The sequence below is a fragment of the Brassica napus genome, chromosome A3 (assembly GCF_020379485.1).
Source record: "Brassica napus cultivar Da-Ae chromosome A3, Da-Ae, whole genome shotgun sequence".
Classification (NCBI taxonomy): domain Eukaryota; kingdom Viridiplantae; phylum Streptophyta; class Magnoliopsida; order Brassicales; family Brassicaceae; genus Brassica; species Brassica napus.
In genome coordinates, this window is record NC_063436.1 from 34190868 (window position 1) to 34207050 (window position 16183).

Here is a 16183-nt window from a genome sequence, read left to right on the forward strand (position 1 = left end):
CCTGCTCATTTGGAACGCACCATCCGTAGAGGTCAACGTTCCACATCGCTCGACGCAACAACTTTGTCGTCGATCGATACGCACAACCAACCGTCGACCGACACCAGACCATCATCGTCGATCGATCCCAATCGTTCGACAATGATCGATACTACACCGCGTACATCGATCGATACCGTGTCGTCAAAAATGGTAAACATTATTATTCTAACTCAGGACGAGAACGGAAACCTGTATGACCAGGCCGGTCATCTGCGTAATGCAACAGGTCAGATAATAGATGCTCAGGGAACTGTAATCTCTGATGCTGATGCTACAGGAGCTGCTCAACCTGTAGATGAGGACGCTCGATCGAAACCACTGGCCGACTACAATCGCCCAGATGAATACTATTCCAACAGATCAGCTATTCGACTTCCAGAGATCCAGAAGCAGAATTTCGAGCTGAAGCCTCAATACTACACTCTCGTGTCGCAGATACCCTACTCTGGGTTACCGCACGAGCATCCTATGGACCATTTGGACCGGTTCGAGGATCTAATCGCTGCTATTCGGATGGAAGGAGTCCCCGAAGATTACCTGCTGTGCAAACTATTCAGATACACGCTGAATGGAGAAGCGATGCACTGGCTTAGGCAGCAACCCACAGGATCTTTAACATCCTGTAGCGACATCAAGAATGCTTTCTTACGAAACTTCTTCGATGAGGCGCGCGCTGAAGAACTTCGGAACAAAATTTCCACATTCTCGCAGAAGGCTGGAGAGTCCTTCAAAGATGCGTGGATTAGATTTAGGTTCTTCCAGCGAGACTGTCCACACCACGGATTTAACGAAGTGCAGCAGCTAAGCACTTTCTTTCGAGGTCTCGCCTTACAGTATCAAATGGCCCTTGATACGGCGAGTGAAGGAAACTTCACTACTCGGAATCCGTTGGAAGCTGTGAAACTTATCGAAAACCTTGCTAACAGCAGCAGCACCAAAAACACTGACTCTAAACGGAAGAAGTTTGTAGCCTCTATCGGGAAGGAACAGATGGACGAAGTAAGAGCTAAGTTAGATGTGGTGCACGAGCTTCTTAGGAAGCAAGCCTGTTCAGCTGAAGGAGAAGTAGCATATACGGAAGGAGAAGAAAACGTGAATTACATCGGAGGTACCGGATTCCAGAAATTTGGAAACCAGGGCGGAAACAGAAACTTCGTTGGAAATGGTCAAAGAAGTAACCAAAATTCACAATTTCAAAAACCCTTCAACAACAGCAAGAGCTATTCGAACTCTTACTACCAAAATCCACCACCCAAGACTCAGGAAAGCAAGATCGAAGAGATGCTTGATCGAGTACTGTTGGGACAACAACAAATCGCTGTGGATTTCAACGGTAAGATAGACTTTGCCTACAACAATCTGAACACCAAAATCGAGACCTTAGGGACTCAGGTGAGAAAACTTGAAACCCAAGTAATTCAGACGGGTTTGACTATAAAGAGGCAAGAAGCTTTCGCTAGAGAGGCAGGAGCCGAGAAAGGAAAACACCACGTAAATGCCATCATAGATGATGATTTCTGGCAAGTGGTGAGAAATGAAAAGCTTGAGGAATGAGATTTCGAAATCGAAAGCTCCATGAGTCTCGGCGGATCCCAATGGTGTCGACCGATGTCGATGAACTCACATCGATCGACAGACCATGATGAAGATCGATGGACGGATTACTCCAGACATCGATCGACGTCGTCTGCCAAATCGACTGAATGCAATGCGGTTCGAATTCTAACTCATGAAGAATTCGCAGCTAAGCATCCTCACCCACCCTCCCCTTTCTATGATAAAATCGATCGATCGGTTGAGCAAACCATCGATCGACAGAGTGAGTCCGACGTCGATCGTCACAACACACCTCCCATCGATCGACAGGCACCTCTGACATACCGAGTGCGGTTACCCTCAATCGATAATGATTACATCAACGCACTCAGACCACCACCTAAACCATTAGCTAGCCCACCCGAACATAAACCCAACCATGTTGACGACTTGGAATATGTCGGTTCCGAGAAAATTGCCAGAAACAAATTGGTTTTAAGACGACGTTGATGTCTTTAGTTTTTTCTCTCCTTAGAAAGCAAGCTTGATATGCGTGGCGATCGTTTCTCGATTTTCGGAGAGTTTAGATCGGTTTGCAAGATTTGGATGAACAGTTATGGAACGATATATCGAGACAGGAAAAATCGCCTAAAACTTAGTTCGCTAGACTATCCACCTAGGTTTTACGTTCCCTAAAGTTCTATGGCAGTCTCAAAGGCGTTTTTATTTTCTTAGTAATTTCCTACGAAAATTCCAGGTCTGATTTCAAAAATTTCAAGTCGGAAATACCTTAGTTCTCTCGAAGATGCAGTTTTGTCTCTTCTCAGTTTTGCTTGCTCATTTCCCCTTCCTCTTCTCTTGTATGTTCGCCATTTTCGATATTGTGTTTATCCTTTGAAACTTGAAATTTATCTTCCGAACTTGACTTATATCTTCTCTTTAGATACGATGTCAATTTTTATAAAAAGGTTCAACGTAATCGTATAGTTAAGGCGGCAAAGTTGTTAAGTTAACCGTTGCCGTTTTATATGATTAATTCGAATTCATGCGAGAAAACAAGTCATCGTGGTTTTTCTTTTTATCGTAGAGTTTCAATGGTAACTCCAATCGAGACGAAACAAGAGACGTTTCGATCGAGATTTGAAGGAGAACATAAAGATGGAGGTAAGGGCGAGTAGGAGCAAGCATAGGAGTTTAGACGAGTCTTACTTGTTTTCATCGTAAAATCTCAACGGAAACTCCGATTGAGACAAAATGAAAAGCAATTCGATCGGGATTCAAAAGAGAACCAAAAGGAGGACCTTTCTGAGGCCTGACAGGTCGCTATGTAGCAAGTGAAGGTCTGATAGGTCGCTACGTAGCAAGTGGAAGTAAGCCAAGAAGAGTCATTCTTGTTTTCGTCGTAAAATCTCAACGGAAACTCCGATTGAGACAAAACGAAAAGCATTTCGATGAGGATTCAAAAGAGAACCCAAAGGAGGACCTTTCTGAGGCCTGACAGGTCGCTATGTAGCGAGTGAAGGTCTGACATGTCGCTACGTAGCGAGTGGAAGCAAGCCAAGAAGAGTCCTACTTGTTTTCGACGTAAAATCTCAACAGAAACTCCGATTGAGACGAAACAAAAAGCGTTTCGATGAGGATTCAAACGAGAACGCAAAGGAGAACCTTTCTGAGGCCTTACAGGTCGCTACGTAGTGAGTGGAAAGTTGGCTTAAGCTCGGTCGCTACGTAGCGACCGAGCCATGGGCGTGCTCGGTCGCTATGTAGCGATCGAGCTGTGTGAGTGCTCGGTCGCTACGTAGCGACCGAGCTGTGTGCATGCTCGGTCGCTACCTAGCGACCGAGCTGTGTGCGTGCTCGGTCGCTACGTAGCGACCGAGCTGTATGCGTGCTCGGTCGCAACGTAGCGACCGAGCTGTGTGTGTGCTCGGTCGCTATGTGGCGACCGAGCTGTGTGCATGCTCGGTCGCTACGTAGCGACCGAGCTGTGTGCGTGCTCGGTCGCTACGTAGCGACCGAGCTGTGTGCGTGCCCGGTCGCTACGTGGCGACCGAGCTATGTGCGTGCTCGGTCTCTACGTAGCGACCGAGCTGTGTGTGTGCTCGGTCGCTAGGTAGCGACCGAGCTGTGCTGGAGCTCGGTCGCTACGTAGCAACCCGAGCTTTGTAATCGATTTTCTGTGCTTCCTTTTTCGGCGATTAACCTATGGGTTTTCTGCGGTTTTTGGGAGAACAAGTTTTTACCCTTCGGAAAACTTGTTTTGGTAAAACCCTTACGCATTGAGATTTCTTTTGTTAATGAGCCAAACTTATGGGGTTTGATAAGATTTATCGTTTCCCTTTATGTTTAGAAAGAGAAATCGCTAGCTCGTTTCATTGCACTTCCTGCGGCGAAAAGTCGCAGCAAGGTTTCGATTTTCTCAAGAACTGTGGCGTTTGCGTAGGCGTTGGCCATAGGCACAGTGGCGACTGAGGTTATCTTACCAGTGTTATTGCGAACTGCGATTTTGTCTTTCGTATTTTCAGTCATTGTTTTGATCGAGCGTTTTGTGGCTGAGAGTTAGATTGATCCGTACCCCTCTCCTTCTAGCACCAAACTGTGGGAACCGAAATTCGCACTGTCGATTTCCGTTTAAATAAGGAAACTAGGAAAACCCTAATTTTCCAGAGGTCCCGGATATCTGCTAATACCATACGCTAAGCAATCAATACACGAGATAACAACAACAAAGTATAAAAATCGTAAAAAGAGAGCAAAGAGAAGTCTTATTCCGAATTTGTGTATGAGCGTTTACAACAAGGTATAAGCCTGGGCTCGAGAGCTGTCGGCGAGATTCCTAGTTCTAGCAACCCTAAGACGGCTAAACCTAATTGAGTCGCAACTCGAAATAACAAAAACGGAAAGTTGTCTAATTGCTCTAAGTGCTAAGTTTTCTCTCACCCAAAGGTCCCCTCCATGCCTCTCGCCTAAGACTCCTTATATAATTGCTCCTAGGTCGGTTTCCGCTTTTCTCCTTCTGCTCTTAAGCCGTCATAGCCTAAAAATGGAGATATTCCATTTTTCCCGATCTTCGTAATTATCTTCAAAATTTCGTATTTATCTGCGGAAACTTGACATTTATATTTCCTTGCGAACCAAGCGTAACCGTCCCACGGTTTACGGGCTGCTGGTTAAGAAATCGTAAGGTGGGCTTCGAGTCATGTCTTAGGTCCCTTTGGGCCGTCTTTCGACTTGAAGCGTTTATTACGACTTCTTTCGATAAAAACAAAATTTCCGCGGTTTTTATCGTAAAGTTTGATTGATGACTTCGAATGGCGGAAAACATGAAATGGGTTCGCTACGGTCTTCGGGAGACAGCATCGAAGGATAGACGAGAATGCATGGATTCATGTCGTATCGACGTTTCGGAAGAGCTCGGTCGACATGAAATGGGTTCGCTACGTTTCGGAAGAGCTCGGTCGTCAAAAATGGTAAACATTATTATTCTAACACAGGACGAGAACGGAAACCTGTATGACCAGGCCGGTCATCTGCGTAATGCAACAGGTTAGAAAATAGATGCTCAGGGGACTGTAATCCCTGATGCTGATGCTACAGGAGCTGCTCAACCTGTAGATGAAGACGCTCGATCGAAACCACTGGCCAAATACAATCGCCCAGAAGAGTACTATTCCAACAGATCAGTTATTCGACTTCCGGAGATCCAGAAGCAGAATTTCGAGCTGAAGCCTCACTACTACACTCTCGTGTCACAGATACCCTACTCTGGGTTACCGCACGAGCATCCTATGGACCATCTGGAACGGTTCGAGGATCTAATCGCTGCTATTCGGATGGATAGATTCCCCGAATATTACCTGCTGTGCAAGCTCTTCAGATACACGCTGAATGGAGAAGCGATGCACTGGCTTAGGCAGCAACCCACATGATCTTTAACATCCTGGACCGACATCAAGAATGCTTTCTTACGAAACTTCTTTGATGAGGCGCGCGCTGAAGAACTTCGGAACAAAATTTCCACATTCTCGCAGAAGGCTGGAGAGTCCTTCAAAGATGCGTGGATTAGATTTAGGTTTTTCCAGCGAGACTGTCCACACCACAGATTTAACGAAGTGCAGCTGCTAAGCACTTTCTTCCGAGGTCTCGCCTTACAGTATCAAATGGCTCTTGATACGGCGAGTGAAGGAAACTTCATTACACGGAATCCGTTGGAAGCTGGGAGACTTATCGAAAACCTTGCTAGCAGCAGCATCACCAAAAACACTTACTCTGAATGGAAGAAGTCTGTAGCCACTACCGGGAAGGAACAGATGGACGAAGTAAGAGCTAAGTTAGATGTGGTGCACGAGCTTCTTAGGAAGCAAGTCTGTTCAGCTGAAGGAGAAGTAGCAGATACGGAAGGAGAAGAAAATGTGAACTACATCGGAGGTACCAGATTCCAGAAATTTGGAAACCAGGGCGGAAACAGAAACTACTTTGGAAATGGCCAAAGAAGTAACCAAAGTTCACAATTTCAAAAACTGTTCAACAACAGCAAAAGCTACTCGAACTCTTACTACCAAAATCCACCACCCCAGACTCAGGAAAGCAAGATCGAAGAAATGCTTGATCGAGTACTGTTGGGACAACAACAAATCACCAGGGATTTCAACGGTACAATAGACTCTGCCTACAACAATCTGAACACCAAAATTGAGACCTTAGGGACTCAGGTGAAAAAACTTTAAACCCAAGTAATTCAGACGGGCGAGACTATAAAGAGGCAAGAAGCTTTCGCTAGAGAGGCAGGAGCCGACAAAGGGAAACACCACGTAAATGCCATCATAGATGATGATTTCTGGCAAGTGGTGAGAAATGAAAAGCTCGAGGAAGGAGACTTCGAAATCGAAAGTTCCATGAGTCTCGGCGGTTCTCAATGGTGTCGCCCGATGTCGATGAACTCGCATCGATCGACAGACCATGATGAAGATCGATGGACGGATTACTCCAGTCATCGATCGATGTCGTCTGCTGAATCGACTGAATGCAATGCAGTTTAAATTCTAACTCATGAAGAATTCGCAGCTAAGCATCCTCACTCACCCTCCCCTTTCTATGTTAAAATCGATCGATCGGTTAAGCCAACCATCGATCGACAGAGTGAGTCCGACGTCGATCGTCACAACACACCTCCCATCGATCGACGGGCACCTCTGACATACCGAGTGCGGTTACCCTCAATCGATAATGATTACATCAATGCACTCAGACCACCACCTAAACCATTAGCTAACCCACCCGAACCAAAACCCAACCCCTTAAATAGTTCACCAGAATCAGTTCAAGAAGAACAAGAAGCTGAAGGGAGAAGGTTAAGGAAAAGAAAAGAGAAGATTCCTAAAAACCTTAAGAGGGAAGCTAATGATAAGGAGATGGATGGTTTCACTAAAAGAGTCCTCAAAATCCCAATCGAAAAACCTTTTGATGAAGCTTACTTCACACACCGGTTGTGGATGTTCTTCAGAGAAACAAAGGTAACTGAGAAGGACATTAGGAGAATGTTTCATCAAGTCAGAGAGAAGATGAAAGACAGGATCACATTGACAAAGAAGAGTGATCCTGGGAAGTTTGCAATACCATGCGTAGTCAAGGGTGTTGAATTTCCCCATTCAATGTGTGACACAGGAGCATCAGTTAGTATCCTCCCTAGAATCATGGCAGACCGGCTTGGTTTGACCATCGAACCTTCAACGGAATCCTTCACCTTCGTGGATCTTTCAGAGAAACGATCAGGAGGAATCATAAGAGATCTGGAGGTACAGATTGGTAATGCCCTTATCCCTGTAGATTTTCATGTCCTAGACATCGAGTTTAACTGGAACTCTTCAGTTCTGCTTGGAAGATCTTTCCTAGCTACAGTAGGAGCCTTATGTGACATGAACAAAAACAAATTGTGTCTGACGCTAATAGACCCAAACATCCACTACGGTCCCATACGACCTAAGAGAAAGGTCATTAATTCTATGGATTACGGGAAAGAACTTGGTTTCATTGGCGCATGCCATTGTGGAGCAGGATATGAATCGGAGTACGAAACAGAGTACTCGGAATCGATCAACACCCCAACCTTTTCATCAATCGATTCCAATGAGTCAACGGTGATCGATGGCCGCAACAACACGTCACTCGACGTAATGCACCCAGTTGACCATTTCGCTTCACCCAATCATTGTTACCAACACTTTGCCTTCCAACCTCCAAGCAAGAGAGGACATGATGATTATTCCATAGGCAGTTGGGCAGACAGTGGTTTCCATGAAAGTTTTGCAGTTGACACTGTAATTACTTCACCTAATGAAGAACATACAGAGGAATACGATGAGATTGGAAAGAACGTGCAATAGAAATGTCTTTGCAGGATGAAAGAATTGAAACACATAAGTTCACAAACACGTTTCCAACATCGTTCGACGCTGTGCACTCCACATCGGTCGATACCCACCCTCGTCCAGCAAAACAACCGCTCACATCGATCGACACTCACAAAGAAAAATCGATCGATATTCGCGCCGCAGCGAAAATTCAGGAGCAGGAGAATATTCCCTCTCCAACTAGGTTTATAGATACCTATATAAATCGTTTTGCACCCCTGAAACCACCTACACACATCAGAGCAGACACACAAGCAAAAAAGATGAACACTCTTCCATCTACATCAGCAGAAAAATCCATGAAGAGCAATCATCTTAAGAACACAAGTTCTGCAGAAATTACTCTGCCATCGATCGATGCAACTGTATCTACATCGATCGATACTACTCTAAACCCTAATCTTTCTATTTCTAAATTGAATGATAATGCAAACATTGATTACGGTTTTCTAACACCTGATGAATTTGGTATTTTCAGGGACCCAGATGGCAACGCAAGTGCAATAGATGGAAGGATCTTACAAGTGTCCAGAGAGGACATTGCAGATATCCTTCAAGTAGCCAATGGACCTGACAACCTATTCTCACAGCAATGTGGCACTCCAGACGTCATTCAAACAGATCCTAACAACCACGTAGGAGTCACCACAACCGAAATCAATCCAGAGTTATCACGCCAACCAAAAAGGCAAGCATCGATCGACGGAACAACGGAGACATCGATCGACAGGGTAACACCAACGTCGATCGATAGAGATGACCCGACGTCGATCGACAGACAGTATGAATTTGGGAACCGCGCTTTTGACATGTACGGAGCCAGAAAGTTCACTTGGGAACAAAAGGACGAGTATGGAGTCTACAGAGATGAGTGTGGACACGCACGAGGCGTAGCTGGTGAGATGATACCTGTCACAAAGGACAACATCAGGAAATTACTGGAAAGAACATCTCTTTTTGAAGAGAGCCACATCTGTCTTCCAGAACATGCCTCTTCCTTCACACTCACAAGACAGGCACCAGAACTCTATACCAAAGATGAAATCGATGAGATGGTGTTTGGTATTTGTGGAGCTCAGGAGAAACTGGGAGAGGAGCTCAAAACATTGGTAGAAGATACACATCAGCCTTTGGATAGAGGCTACAATGAGCTTTTCAGAAGTATGGAAGAAATGAGGACAAAAATTGAGAGTTTACGTCAGCAACTTGAGAAGGAAGCTACGACCTCAGCATCGATCGATGCGACACATGCAACATCGATCGACGTCAGTCTTCCTACAGCCCAGATCCCTGCAGAACCGCAATGTTCAACACAACACATGGATGAATGGGAAGTCTCATACATCGACACGAGGATAAACGACAACGTGGACTGGCAAAGCACTAAAATCGAGCTACTACAGCAAGATCTGGACACCATTCGCAAGAAGGACCAACAACCAGCCAAATTGATCGACATGTGTACCTTCACATCGCTCGACGCTAAAGTCTCAGCCATGAATGAGAGGCTGAGGACTTACGAGGACATGCATGACCGCTTTATATCACCAGTCATGATAGATTTAAACAAATTATTGTGGGAACCGAAATTCGCACTGTCGATTTCCGTTTAAATAAGGAAACTAGGAAAACCCTAATTTCCCAGAGGTCCCGGATCTCTGCGAGAGCCAACGACAAGTGATCGAATATATGCGGAAATCATGAAAAGATAACAAACGAGTTTAGAGAAAACAGTAGATCTTATTTCGAGTCCGCGTAAGAGCGTTGCGATCATTACAAGAGAATACAAAGGCTTTGGCCGCAGGGGCCGTCAGCGAGTTACCTAGTTCTAGCAACATAAAACCCTAATCCTAGTTGAGTCGCAGCTCGATAACAAAGGACGAAAAAGATATCTAAAAGGCTTAGATTGATTTCGGACTGAACCTTGTTAAAGGCTGCCTACGTACCCCTTTCGAGGATCAAGCCGAACGTAGTTCAATTGATAGAGCTGGACAAGAGATCGAACTGCCTGGGCGAGTTCGTCTAGTAATTGAGTGCCAGTCATAGAAACCGAACTTGTCGAGAATAAGCCTAAAGTTTCTAAGTGCAGAGAATTCCGAATCAAAAAAGTTCTCCCCTCTGCTCCTCGCCTAGGACTCCTTATATACTAGCTCCAAGGTCGGTTTACGCTTTTACTCTTCTGCCCTTAAGCCGTCATAGCATAAAAATGGAGATATTCCATTTTTCCCGATCTTCACAATTATCTTCAAAACGTCCGTATTTATCCGCGGAAACTTGACATTTATCCTTCCTTGTGGACCAAGCGTAAACCAGGCTGTGGTTTACGGGCTTTTGGTTAGGAAAATCGTAGGATGGGCCTCGAGTCGTGTTTTAGGTCCCTTTGGGCCGTCTTCCGACTCGACACGTTTACTACGAGTTTTCCGCGGTTTCTAATCCGCGAAGTTTGATCGATGAATTAGAATAGCGGGAAACATGGACTGAGCTTGCTACGGTCTTCGGGAGATAGCATTCGAAGGTTTGACGAGAATGCAAGAACTGGTGTCGTATCGATGTTCGGAAAGGTTCAATCGCTACACAGCGACCGAACTTTGGCTCGAGCCCGGTCGCTTCGTAGCGACCGAGCGGGACGAGCGCTCGGTCGCTACGTAGCGACCGAGTCTTGGCTGAGCTCGGTCGCTACGTAGCGACCGAGCGGGACGATCGCTACGTAGCGACCGAGCAGGACGATCGCTCGGTCGCTACGTAGCGACCGAGCTTTGGCTCGAGCTCGGTCGCTACGTAGCGACCGAGCGGGACGATCGCTCGGTCGCTACGTAGCGACCGAGCTTTGGCTCGAGCTCGGTCGCTACGTAGCGACCGAGCGGGATGATCGCTCGGTCGCTACGTAGCGACCGAGGTTGGCTGAGACCGAGCGGGACGATCGCTCGGTCGCTACGTAGCGACCGAGCTTTGGCTCGAGCTCGGTCGCTACGTAGCGACCGAGCTGTGTGCATGCTTGGTTGCCGCGTATCGATCGAGCTTGGCTTGTCCGCGGTCTGATTTCCATACTCGAGCTTGTCCGCGGCCGATTTGGATACATGTCCGTTGCCTTCGGACAATCGGTATTTAGTGGTTCGATTGAGATTTGGACGATATTTTACTGCAAGGCTTTTCGTAAAGATTTCTTTACGAAGATTACTTTTCGTAAAAACGGTTATGCTGATTTTTACGGACTTTCAGACATTGATTCCGTCGTGACCGATTATGACCCCAACAGTTAGCCCCCCAGCTCGTTAGAATCATGAGCTTCTATCGTGAGCTTCTAGCGAGTGGCTTGGCAAGGTAGGTGAGTTAGGCGGAATTAATGGTTGAAAAGGTCTGTGGTAAGTGATCTTCTCGCTCTCCTAAAAGTAGAAAACGCGATAAGATTGGGGCTGCGCCTTATGACGGCTGCCTACGTACCCTTGTTGAAGGGATCAAGCCTTTCGTAGTTCATCTTGGAGTTAAGGTTCTTATGACTAGTTTTCCAGTAGGACCTTTATGGTCTAGTTTTTATGTAGCGGTTATAAGGCGTGTTGCTGCCGATGGCATTTTGTATGGGTGTAGAGGGAAGACTACGAGTTGTCGTCTCGTAATCTAACTCTGTGTGAATTGCCATATCCATAATCTGTTTCGAGAGTTTTCCGCAGTGTGTAAACTTGCGGGATTTTCTGAAGACGTTCGAATATTGGCAAAGAGACAAATTTTGGGATCTCGTATCAGGGTGTTTGATACTATGCCTAGAGATGTTAGAGACCAGTGCGCTGGGTTTAGGGCAAGACCTAGGTTTACTCCTGGTTTTAGAGGGTGCGATGACTAATTCGACTTACGTATCCCGTTTCAGTTTCATCCTGATTCCATACCGATTTAAAGTCCGCGATAGGTTCTCGGCTTATACGACTTGTATGGTTGGAATCGAGCATCTCTCCGGAGACCGGAAGTGCTGGACCAAAATTTCGGATTTCTTTTATAGCGCTATTATCCTTGTGTCGGATGTAAGAGAGTCATCTTCTACGAGATGGCTAAGTCTGTTTAGGACGTTAAGAGTTTGTTGTGATCAGCAACAAACTTAATGGTAAAAATTACTATTTTGAGTCTTCGCGAAGAATATGTTTTGAGAAGATGTTAGTGCGTATGACTGTCTGGTCTTCCATGAAGGTGTTTTTATCGAGGAAGGAAATTTCGTCGAAGAACTAATCTTCAGGCGTCCGCGACGTCTCGCGATGCTGAAGATTTGTTATTCTTTCGTATGCCACGTTTCGTGCTTGAAATGTTCGCGGGCTTTGAAGATATTTCGCGATGTTGCGAGGGTTTAGTATTAGCCCTGTGTTTGAGAAACATTCTGGTTTGACTAAGAATGTTCGCAGCCAAAAATTGTTGTTCCTGTTCGGATGCTAATAGTTTTGTTTGCGATCGAGGAATTATGACTGAGGTGTCGTGTAAATTTGTCCATGGGAACAAGTGTTTTCCTTCATGGTGCTTTGTGAAGAGTTGGCCTTCCGAGATGTATTTCGTGCATTTTTTAGGATGTTTCGTATAGCTCTAGAAGCTTTGTTACGAATTTTTCCTTACATGCCGCGTATTGTGGTTAAAACGTTGCGGGCTTAAAGTGAATTGTGGAGCGTATTGAACTTGGTCAATTTTCGAAAAGTTTAGATTTTCCGTTAACCGTTTGGTTGTTAGGACTTAGTTTCGTTATGAAGAATTTATCATATGATTTCCGATTGTGGGCTATACGATAATTTATCATATCATATAACCGATTTTACGAAGGTCGTAAATCAGTGATATGTATACATATGTCAAAGTAGCATTGTTTCTGCGGGTTCTACGAGAAACGTTCCCGCTGTGATTTTGATCTTAGGTGAAGGTTGCTTGGCGTTACCCATGGAGTATTACCGAAGTTTATTTCAATACGATCTAGTCGCGGAACGTTTTTCATAGGTTTTTCGAGAGGATTCTCATGACACATTTGTTTCTTGAAAGAATTGGTCAACCAGAAGTGGATCTAGCTAACCATCGGGAGGAAAGTGCTTCTTTTAATGTGCACGATGCTACATATATTCTCGAGTTTTCTTCGTCGCAAATGTTTTCGATACTTTTCCGTGACTTACTTGGTACAACGGAAACTGAAAGAAATGCTTTGGTGATTGAAGATTTCTCGCCGCTAAGTTTAAAACGAAACTGGCTTTCTGAAGCCGGAAAAGGCTTCAATACTTTGGCTAATCGTCGAGTTTCAGTTTGATATTGGTACAAGTTTTCTGTACGCATGATTGCGACAAGAAATGATGTATAGTTTTTGAGATTATGTTCATGATCGTCTGGATATGTTGCTAGCGTTTAGACGAATATTAAGATTGTCGTTTGCCTATTCTTGACGATTTGCAGAAGTTTTTTGAAGTTTGGGAGTATACGAGTATAGTATACGTACCTACTCCCCCTTTTTTTTTTACGAAAGAAAAACGGTTGAACCGATACTTTGAAGGGTTGTGTACGTTTCCTCTCCTGATGTTTGGAATGATCGATAATTCGGGACGATTTATAGACGACGCTTGGACTGTGATTTGGTTGTTTCCACGTTGACGACTTGGGATATGTCGGTTCCGAGAAAATTGCCAGAAACGAATCGGTTTTAAGACGACGTTCATGTCTCTAACTTTTTCTCTCTTTAGGAAGCGAGCTTGATATGCGTGGCGATCATTTCTCGACTTTCGGAGAGTTTAGATCGGTTTGCAAGATTTGGATGAACAATTATGGGACAATATATCGAGACAGGAAAAATCGCTTAAAACTTAGTTCGCTAGACTATCCGCCTAGGTTTTACGTTCCCTAAAGTTCTATGGCAGCCTCAAAGTAATTTCCTACGAAAATTCCAAGTCTGATTTCAAAAATTTCAAGTCGGAAATACCTTAGTTCTCTCGAAGATGCAGTTTTGTCCCTTCTCAGTTTTGCGTGCTCATTTCCGTTTCCTATTCTCGTGTATGTTCGCCATTTCCGATATTGGTGTTTACCCTTTGAAACTTGACATTTATCTTCCGAACTTGACTGTTATCTTCTCCTTAGATAAGACGTCGATTTTTGTAAAAAGGTCCAACGTAATCGTATAGTTAAGGCGGCTAAGGTGTTAAGTTAACCATTGCCGTTTTATACGATTAATCTGAATCCATGCGAGAAAATAGGTCTTTGCGGTTTTTTTTTTTTTATATCGTAAAGTCTCAATGGTAACTTCAATCGAGGCGAAACAAGAGACGTTTCGATCGAGATTCGAAAGTGAACGCAAAGATGGAGGTAGGGTGAGCAGAAACAAGCCAAGGAGTTTAGGATGAGGTTTACTTGTTTTTGTCGTAAAATCTCAACGGAAACTCCGATTGAGACGAAACCAAAAGCGTTTCGATGAGAATTCAAAGGAGAACGCAAAGGAGGACCCCTTTGAGGCCTGACAGGTCGCTATAGCGAGTGAGGATGTCATCTCGGTCGCTATAGCGAGTGGAAGGGAGCCGAGACGAGTCCCACTTGTTTTCGTCGTAAAATCTCAACGGAAACTCCGATTGAAACGAAACGAAAAGCATTTTGAAGAGGATTCAAAGGAGAACGCAAAGGAAGAACCCTTTGAGGACTTACAGGTCGCTACGTAGCGACTGACAGTCTGACAGGTCGCTACGTAGCGAATGGAAGCAAGCCAAGAAGCGTCCTACTTGTTTTCGTCGTAAAATCTCAACGGAAACTCCGATTGAGACGAAACAAAAAGCATTTCGAAGAGGATTCAAAGGAGAACGCAAAGGAAGAACCCTTTGAGGACTTACAGGTCGCTACGTAGCGACTGACAGTCTGACAGGTCGCTAAGTAGCGAATGGAAGCAAGCCGAGAAGCGTCCTACTTGTTTTCGTCGTAAAATCTCAACGGAAACTCCGATTGAGACGAAACGAAAAGCGTTTCGACGAGGATTCAAAAGACAACCCAAAGGAGGACCTTTCTGAGGCCTTACAGGTCGCTACGTAGCGACTGACAGTCTGACAGGTCGCTACGTAGCGAGTGGAAGCAAGCCGAGAAGATTCCCACTTGTGTTCGTCGTAAAATCTCAACGGAAACTCCGATTGAGACGAAACGAAAAGCGTTTCGACGAGGATTCAAAAGAGAACCCAAAGTAGGACCTTTCTGAGGCCTTACAGGTCGCTATGTAGCGAGTGGAGAGTTGGCTTGAGCTCGGTCGCTACGTAGCGACCGAGCAGTGTGTGTGCTCGGTCGCTACGTAGCGACCGAGCAGCGTGTGCGTGCTCGGTCGCTACGTAGCGACCGAGCAGCGTGCGTGCTCGGTCGCTACGTAGCGACCGAGCAGCGTATGTGCTTGGTCGCTACGTAGCGACCGAGCAGCGTGTTCGTGCTCGGTCGCTACGTAGCGACCGAGCAGCGTGTGTGCTCGGTCGCTACGTAGCGACCGAGCCGTGTGCGTGCTCGGTCGCTACGTAGCGACCGAGCAGCGTGGGTGCTCGGTCGCTACGTAGCGACCGAGCAGTGTGCGTGCTCGGTCGCTACGTAGCGACCGAGCTGTGTAATCGTTTTGTTGTGTTTCCTTTTTCCGCGATTAACGTAGGGGTTTTTCAGCGGTTTTTTTGGGAGAACAAGTTTTATCCTTCCGAAATGTTTTCGGAAAACGTGTTTTGGTAAAACCCTTATGCATCGAGATTTGTTTACGGGGTTTTGATAAGATTTATCGTTTCCCTTCTTGTTTACAGGGAGGAATCGCGAGCTTGTTTTAGTGCTCTTCCTGTGGCGGAAGGTCGCGACTAAGTTTTCGATTTTGTTGAAAACTACGGCGTTTGCGTAAGCGTTGGCCATAGGAGCAGTCAGTGCTGCGAGTTTGTCTTTCATATATCCAAACATCGTTTCGATCAAGCGTTTTGTGGCCATGAGTAAGAGTAATCCGTAACCCCCCCTCCTTCTAGCGCCAAACTGTGGGAACCGAAATTCGCACTGTCGATTTCCGTTTAAATAAGGAAACTAGGAAAACCCTAATTTCCCAGAGGTCCCGGATCTCTGCGAGAGCCAACGACAAGTGATCGAATATATGCGGAAATCATGAAAAGATAACAAACGAGTTTAGAGAAAACAGTAGATCTTATTTCGAGTCCGCGTAAGAGCGTTGCGATCATTACAAGAGAATACAAAGGCTTTGGCCG

The 16183-nt window shown here is 45.4% G+C and overlaps 2 non-coding genes across 2 annotated transcripts; both read right to left on the minus strand.

Moving 5' to 3' along the window:
• Positions 1-721: 721 nt before the first annotated feature.
• Positions 722-827, minus strand: LOC125607758. The gene has a single exon (XR_007338828.1). It is a non-coding gene; the product is annotated as a small nucleolar RNA R71 (small nucleolar RNA).
• A 4749-nt stretch (positions 828-5576) lies between these two features.
• Positions 5577-5683, minus strand: LOC125607753. Its single transcript, XR_007338823.1, has one exon. It is a non-coding gene; the product is annotated as a small nucleolar RNA R71 (small nucleolar RNA).
• Positions 5684-16183: the final 10500 nt, after the last annotated feature.